The sequence below is a fragment of the Triturus cristatus genome, chromosome 1_1 (assembly GCF_964204655.1).
Source record: "Triturus cristatus chromosome 1_1, aTriCri1.1, whole genome shotgun sequence".
NCBI classification, from domain to species: Eukaryota; Metazoa; Chordata; class Amphibia; order Caudata; family Salamandridae; genus Triturus; species Triturus cristatus.
In genome coordinates, this window is record NC_140579.1 from 889707285 (window position 1) to 889716289 (window position 9005).

Genomic DNA, 9005 nt, shown 5'->3' on the forward strand with positions numbered 1-9005 from the left:
CTCTGAATGGCATGTGAAGCCAGCTGTGATACCATATATAATCCCTTGAATACCAAATGAAAGGACACCACAACAGATATATATATATAAAATAAAGTGTATTTATTCTAGTCAAACCCTCAGCACTCTTTATGAGATTAGAGGTAAGTACAACACAGTCTTATTTAAGCATATATTAAGTCACACAGGTAAGTAATACAGTTAGACCCTAGGGGCCACGCAAACCATATACTAAAGAAGTGGTATAAGGACCACTGTCACGGAAATAGGATAGGCCTAGGGAATCGCTGGGGCTACACTACACTAGCAACAGTTAGGAAGTGGGAGGCCCACGGGATTCAGGTGCAGAGTGGAAACACTCACGCGCAATGCGTAAAAGTCGATAGAATTACTAGCAGTTAGAAATTAACAGTTTAAGGACACTTCTGAAGCAGCTAGAGAGTCGAGACTCGGAAACTAGACCCTAGGTTAGTCACTACCCTCGTGAGCACCGAAGTCCCCAAGTTATCTAGCCAACAGGCTGCGGGTGCATAGGTGTGAACTTGCGTCGGGTTTCGTCGTGGACTTCTATGGATGCCTGAAGGAAAGTTGCTGACAGGCAGTCAGTGAAGAGTGTCCGGTGGATCCCAAGACTGGGATCAAGAAGAGAGGATACCTGCAAGCAGAAGGGACAGAGTCAAGGTCACTAGCCAGTGACCACGTGGAACCAGGAAGGAACCAGGCGATGTCGTGAAGATTGCAGGTGAAAGGTGAAGCTTGTCGCTGCAGCCACGGGTACCAGGAGACGTCGAGGACGACCAGGACCAGGAGGCGAGCTGTCCCACGAAGGCTCTTGCTGTCGGCGGCGTCGAAGTCGAACTAGGACTCACCAAGCCTTGGCAAGCGGAACCCACGAAGAACGGAGGACTTGCTTCTGGTGCAGACCAGGAAGGTCTGGGGTGCTTCTCTTTTGCAAGGAAGCGGGAGCCAGTCTGGAGGAGCCAAACCAGCAGTGAAGATTTCAGGGTGTGTCGTCACAAAGGCCGCTAGCCAACGGGCAAGCAACCGGACAGACGCGGCAAGCAGGAAAATGCAGAAGGGCCCCACGCAGGACTCGTGGAGTGTGGGGGGCTGATCTTCGGTGCAGATGGTGCTTGGGGTTGGAGCTTCTCAATCCCCGGTGCACAACTTCGAGGGTGCCTCAGAAGCTGCGCTGGAAGATACTCGCCACTTTTCCCAGGTAGCCGGTCCCACGTCTCTCGTCGCCTCCACGGATCTCAGCTCGGCTGTGGATGTGGATCAGGGTCGGAGAAGTCTGGAAGTCAAGGCTCTGGTCGGGCTCTGCAGTCAGTCCCTCGTAGAACTTCAGCAAAGCAAAGGGTAGTCTCTTGATGGTGCCTGTTTGCACAGGGTAGCCACTCCTTGGCCACAAGGGAGATTCTTCAGTCTTCTTCTTTCGTCGAATGTCGAAGGTCCAGAGTTTCTGTTCAAGTTGCAGGTTCAGGATAATCTAATCTCCTGGGGCCCAGCTACCAATCTTATACTAATCTGGGGGACTGGGTTGCCTGCTAGGTCACGCCTTATGGGTGGGACCTGGGAGGGGGGTGGTTACACCCCCTTCCCTTTGTCCAGTTTCGTGCCAGGACTGGGGCTGGTGTGCCCCAGCACCGGTTTGAACTGGACTATGCATGGGACACCTTGTGTGCCCCAGGCATGTCTCTTTCCTTTCATCCCTCCCTGCCCCAATACACTAAGGCCTGTCTGGTTTGGTGCTCGCACCTCCCAAGGCAGGAAACCTATTGTCCAAGCCTCCCTTGCCGGGATCACTCCCAGCAGCAGGTGGTCAGACTCGTGTCTGTCGCAGCGGCATCCATTTTGTGATGCTGAGGCTTTGGTTAGAGTTAAACAGCAAAGTAGGATTTTAACATGTCTCTCCCTCTAGAAGGGGGGAATAATATCCTCATCACCAGAAATTGTATGGGGGTATTATAGTATTCGACACCTTACACGACATGTTTTGATAAAGCCATACCATAGTTACCATATCTGTTTAAGATTATAAGGCACTTTAAGAGTATATGGTAGGCTATATCATAGAACAGCTATAAGGACATGGTTCCGAAAGCTGCAGACAGGCTCAGCTCATGCTAGAGCACCATCTCACATGTTACCAAGCACTCTGCCTCCAGGATTGTTAAGGCCTGCCATAGGAGTGGCTGATAGGTACACATGTGTCTATTTTAAGGGTAGATATAGGTATACTATATCTAAGCAAGGGGTGATTACACGACCTTGCCCCAGCTGAGTGATCAGCCAGTTGTGTCTGATTGGAAGGCCAGACCAGGGGTGGCATAATACATGCTGCAGCCCCTGGGAGGCCTAGGGTACACCTATGCCCTGGGTACCTAGGGTACACTGTACAGGGTCCAATAAGGTGATCCTCACCAATTGGGAATGTACCTAGGGTACATGGAGTCCATTTTAAAGAGAGAGCAGACAGCCTGAGACCCTGAATGGCAGGATCTCAGGCCAACTAAGTCAAAAAACCAGCTAGACACTAGGCAAAAAGTTGGGGGTAACCATAGTCAGATATCCACCTTCCTACACAACCCCCCCCCCCCCCCAAACGAAAGGAGATAAGGCTGGCCTTGACAAGGTAAGCCTCTATTGCCTAAGTGGCCATATAAGGAAGAACCAGCACTGGCATGGTTACCCCCTGTCTCATGGTCCACTAAGCAATCCCTCACCCTAAAGGTATCATAGGGTCTCCACCATAGGGAATCTCTACCTTTGGTGTGTCTTTGCAAAGTAAAAGGCTGGTGTGGAGATGGAGTACTGAAGTGAGTGTCCTCAAAGTGAGGCCTCAGCTTCCTCCAATCATCCTCCACCATGGATGCCTTTCTTTCTTTCACTGAGTTGCACTGTGCTCTCAGGGTCAGCCTCTGGCTACCTAAAGCTGGAGACTGGGTCCCTTTTGTGGGCTTACTGGAGGGACAGGTCAGGTTTGGGGCCCTAAGGTCCCATGTTTGCCTGTGCCCAACAGAATCCCTCTGGGGGAGGTCCCTAACTACCTGTAAAGGAGATCCCTCAGGAATGTTTTTAACCATCACCTGGCTAGGGCTACTAGCCAGGCAATCCTCATTCTTTTGATGGGGGGTTCTTGTGGACAGGGGCCCTCTTGGGGTCCACTGGCCTCCCTGACCTCTGCAGCCCTGGGCTGACTGAGGCAGGGTAGAGAGAGGCAGGCTACCTGCACCAGACTGGGTCCCACCTTGGAAGGGGCCACTGACATCAGAGGCTCTGCCAGGCCAGGCCTGGCTACCTCTGGGGCAGTTCCTTCACAAGGGGTGAGGTCAGATCCCTGAGGAGGCTGACCTTTTCCTAATGTCTGGGGAGAGGGAGACTTTTCTTCCTCTCCACTACTCTCTGTTTGTGTGGAGTGATCCATAGTTTCAGGCTTCACTACACCTATGTCAGTCTGAGTATGGGCTGAGACCATTACAGCCTTGCCAACCTTTTCAGGGAGGCACTCAGTTTGGGTTTGAGCTGTGACTGTCACAGCTCTGCCAATCTCTACAGGGAAGTCTGTCTTTGCCTGGGCTGTGGCTACCACTGCCCTTCCAACCTTTTCAGGGAGGAAATCTACTTGGACAGGGGTTGTGGCTGGCACAACCCCACTACCCTTTTTTGAAAGGCCTACCATTTTGGAATGGGTGTCTTGTTCAACTCCAGCCCAAGCTGAGAGTCCTAAGTCATTCCCCAGTAAGCAGTCCACAGGCAAGGTTGGAGACACTGCCACCCTTTTAGGGCCAGTGACACCTCCCCAGCTGAGACATACCTCTGCCATGGGATGACTGTTCTGTTTGCCATCAATGTTAGTTACCTGGTATGAGAAACCAGGCAAAAGCTGCTCAGAGGGAACTAGCCTATGGGCCACCATAGTGATGCTAGCTCCAGTGTCTCTGTAGGCCTCAGCTTTTCTACCATTGATGTAGGGCTCCTGTCTGTACCTACCCAAAGTGTTGGGACAGGCAGTGAAGTTGGCAAACCCCATGCCACCATCACAGACAAGAGTAGCTGCTGTAGGGGAATTGGCTAAGCCAGGGTCCCCCTGTGTTCCCCAAGAAAACCCAACCAAATTTTTGGGGGCACTCCCACCACCTGGGGGATTACTGGTGACAGTAATAGGTGGTGTGACAGGAGTAGTTGGAGGAACAGTTTTGTTTTTAGCCTTTGGGCAACTGCTGTCAGTTTTCCAATGCCCAGGAGTTTTACACTTATGGCAGTAAGGCTTTTTAACTGTGGTAGAGGAGGGAGCTTGGTACCCACCACCCTGTGTGGAGTTTTGGGGCCCTGAGGAAGATTTCTCTTTTGTTTTATCCCCACCCTTCTCTTGAGGCTTGGTGGTATCTTTCTTTTGGTCACCACCCTGATTTTTAGGCCTAATCCTGGTCCTGACCCATTTATCAGCCCTCTTTCCCAATTCTTGGGGAGAGGTCAAATCTGAGTCTACCAGGTGTTGATGGAGAAGCTGGTTCTGACAATTACTAAGGATCTGCTCCCTCATAATCAAGTTGTACAATCCTGTATAGTCCTGCACCTTGCTGCCAGTTAACCAACCTTCCAAAGCCTTAGTGGCACAATCCACAAAATCAGACCAGTCCTGTGTCTGTGTCTTCTGGGTGTCTCTGAACAACAACCTATATTGCTCAGTGGTTAAGCCAAACCCATCTATCACAGCACTCTTCAGGACTTTGTAATTGTTAGCATCCTCATCACTGACTGTGAGGAGCTTGTCTCTACCTTTGTCAGAAAAGGAGAGCCACAAGATAGCTGCCCACTGACTCTGGGGTACCTGCTGTACTTTGCAGGCCCTCTTCAAAGCAGTCATCCACTTGTGGATGTCATCCCCATTCTGATATGGGGGGACTATCTTGCTTAGGTTTCTATGGTCATAAGACCTATCCCTATCTCTAGGAATGTTGCTGCCACCAGTGGGTTCTGACCCACACAATTTTTGCTCTCTGGCCAGAGCAAGCTTCTCCTTGGCAAGGGCAAGTTCTTCCCTTTCAATCCTCAGTTTGGCTTCCCTCATTCTGGCCTCATGCTCTCTCCTCTGAGGGGAAGTCATCCCCCTGTGGGATGAAGCATTGGAGCTTCTTGAGTGATAGGAGTGGAGAGAGTCCCCTGAGGGAGATCTACCCCTTCTATCTCTCTTTTTAAGATTTCTTGGGGGCCTGTAAGGGAAGCTCCCATGCAAGCTCCCATGCAAGCTTAAGTTAGCCTGACTAAGGGCCATATGTAGGAAGCCTAATACCGGTCGGTAACGGCCGATTTTCGGTAAATATCCTGTTACCGACCGGTATTTAGGCTTTTGGTATGTAGGGGGCACATTTCAGGATTCGGTAATTTACCGAATCGGTAAATACCGAATCCTGAAATGAGATGTAGGGGGAGTGTGTCGTTGGTGTGGGGATTCGTTATTTACCACCAACTAAAAGTTGATGGTAAATGACGAATAGCTGTGAAAAAGCATTTTTGTGCACTTTGAAGTGTGCAATGTGGCAGACATACATGCCCTTAGGGCATGTATGTGCGCCACATGTGCACACATGGACGAATCAGGGGTGCAACAGGGTGTCAATGTGACACCCTGCCACCCATGATGATGCCTCCCCCATTACCGATTCGGTATTTACCGATTCGGTAATGGCAACTGGCTTCCCATTCATTCCTATGGGCCTCCAGGCCCATAGGAATGAATGGGAAGCCAGTTGCCATTACCGAATCGGTAAATACCGATTCTAAAATACCGACAGACACCGAATCGGTATTTATTTACCTACATTACATTTACCGATTCATAAATACCGAATCGGTAAAATTCGGTATTTAAGAATCGGTAAATGTAATTTACCTACATATGGCCCTAAGTCTTCTGACTGGGGTCTTGCTACCTCCCTCCTCCTCTGAGGTCTCTTCTAACTCATCTGTATCAGTTAAGTCAGGGGTCTCTTCTGTGGAGGGGAGGCCCTTATCTACAGCTATGGCACCATACTTGGCAGCTCTTTCAGCATCATAGGCCTCCAGAAGCTCCACTAGCTGTCTAAGGGTAGGGTTGGAACCCTGTTTTAATCTCCTGGAGGTACACAGTTGTCTCATCTCCTGGAAAGTGAATGCATCATATCTAGAGGGAATCTGTGTAGGATTCTCCTCTCCTGAGGGAGTATCAGTGTGATCTCCATTCAGGGACATGATTCTAGTGAGGGTGTGGTGTGTGCAACTACCTACACTAGTTGTTTCTACTAAACCTCTCTAGTAGTTGTAGTCAGGGTGTGTTACTTCCTTCAACCTACAACAACTAAGTTCAGTAGGACTTAAGTATTATAATCTATGTTATATGTACCTAAACAATATCTGGGTGATCTTTCAATTTAGTATCTCAAGATTACAATGGTATTACAACAGCAAGCTCAGATCCCAACCGCTGCTCACCAATGTGAGAAGTTGGCCTGATGTATGATGTCACTAGTTCTAGTGTACACCTTATATCAGTCCAAACAACCCTTATGGTGATTGGTTGTAAAGTCAACCTTATAGACCAGCTATCCTAGTGGTAGCATGGACAAGAGCAGTCTTAGGCTAAACTCTGAATGGCATGTGAAGCCAGCTGTGATACCATATATAATCCCTTGAATACCAAATGAAAGGACACCACAACAGATATATATATAAAATAAAGTGTATTTATTCTAGTCAAACCCTCAGCACTCTTTATGAGATTAGAGGTAAGTACAACACAGTCTTATTTAAGCATACATTAAGTCACACAGGTAAGTAATACAGTTAGGCCCTAGGGGCCACGCAAACCATATACTAAAGAAGTGGTATAAGGACCACTGTCACAGAAATAGGATAGGCCTAGGCCTAGGGAATCGCTGGGGCTACACTACACTAGCAACAGTTAGGAAGTGGGAGGCCCACGGGATTCAGGTGCAGAGTGGAAACACTCACGCGCAATGCGTAAAAGTCGATAGAATTACTAGCAGTTAGAAATTAACTGTTTAAGGACACTTCTGAAGCAGCTAGAGAGTCGAGACTCGGAAACTAGACCCTAGGCTAGTCACTACCCTCGTGAGCACCGAAGTACCCAAGTTACCTAGCCCACGGGCTGCGGGTGCATAGGGGTGAACTTGCGTCGGGTTTCGTCGTGGACTTCTATGGATGCCTGAAGGAAAGTTGCTGACAGGCAATCAGTGAAGAGTGTCCGGTGGATCCCAAGGCTGGGATCAAGAAGAGAGGATACCTGCAAGCAGAAGGGACAGAGTCAAGGTCACTAGCCAGTGACCACGTGGAACCAGGAAGGAACCAGGCGATGTCGTGAAGATTGCAGGTGAAAGGTGAAGCTTGTCGCTGCAGCCACGGGTACCAGGAGATGTCGAGGACGACCAGGACTAGGAGGCGAGCTGTCCCACGAAGGCTCTTGCTGTCGGCGGCGTCGAAGTCGAACTAGGACTCACCAAGCCTTGGCAAGCGGAACCCACGAAGAATGGAGGACTTGCTTCTGGTGCAGACCAGGAAGGTCTGGGGTGCTTCTCTTTTGCAAGGAAGCGGGAGCCAGTCTGGAGGAGCCAAACCAGCAGTGAAGATTTCAGGGTGTGTCGTCACAAAGGCCGCTAGCCAACGGGCAAGCAACCGGACAGACGCGGCAAGCAGGAAAATGCAGAAGGGCCCCACGCAGGACTCGTGGAGTGTGGAGGGCTGATCTTCGGTGCAGATGGTGCTTGGGGTTGGGGCTTCTCAATCCCCGGTGCACAACTTCGAGGGTGCCTCAGAAGCTGCGCTGGAAGATACTCGCCACTTTTCCCAGGTAGCCGGTCCCACGTCTCTCGTCGCCTCCACGGATCTCAGCTCGGCTGTGGATGTGGATCAGGGTCGGAGAAGTCTGGAAGTCAAGGCTCTGGTCGGGCTCTGCAGTCGGTCCCTCGTAGAACTTCAGCAAAGCAAAGGGTAGTCTCTTGATGGTGCCTGTTTGCACAGGGTAGCCACTCCTTGGCCACAAGGGAGATTCTTCAGTCTTCTTCTTTCGTCGAATGTCGAAGGTCCAGAGTTTCTGTTCAAGTTGCAGGTTCAGGATAATCTAATCTCCTGGGGCCCAGCTACCACTCTTATACTAATCTGGGGGGCTGGGTTGCCTGCTAGGTCACGCCTTATGGGTGGGACCTGGGAGGGGGGTGGTTACACCCCCTTCCCTTTGTCCAGTTTCGCGCCAGGACTGGTTTGAACTGGACTATGCATGGGACACCTTGTGTGCCCCAGGCATGGCTCTTTCCTTTCATCCCTCCCTGCCCCAATACACTAAGGCCTGTCTGGGGTGGTGCTCGCACCTACAGGAAACCTATTGTCCAAGCCTCCCTTGCCGGGATCACTCCCAGCAGCAGGAGGTCAGACTTGTGTCTGTGGCAGCGGCATCCATTTTGTGATGCTGAGGCTTTGGTTAGAGTTAAACAGCAAAGTAGGATTTCAACATGTCTCTCCCTCTAGAAGGGGGAATAATATCCTCATCACCAGAAATGGTATGGGGGTATTATTCCAAAGTGTTAGACACCTTACACGACATGTTTTGATAAAGCCAAACCATAGTTACCATAACCGTTTAAGATTATAAGGCACTTTAAGATGATATGGTAGGCTATATCATAGAACAGCTATAAGGACATGGTTCCGAAAGCTGCAGACAGGCTCAGCTCATGCTAGAGCACCATCTCACATGTTACCAAGCACTCTGCCTCCAGGATTGTTAAGGCCTGCCATAGGAGTGGCTGATAGGTACACATGTGTCTATTTTAAGGGTAGATATAGGTATACTATATCTAAGCAAGGGGTGATTACACAACCTTGCCCCAGCGGAGTGATCAGCCAGTTGTGTCTGATTGGAAGGCCAGACCAGGGGTGGCATAATACATGCTGCAGCCCCTGGGAGGCCTAGGGTACACCTATGCCCTGGGTACCTAGGGTACACTGTA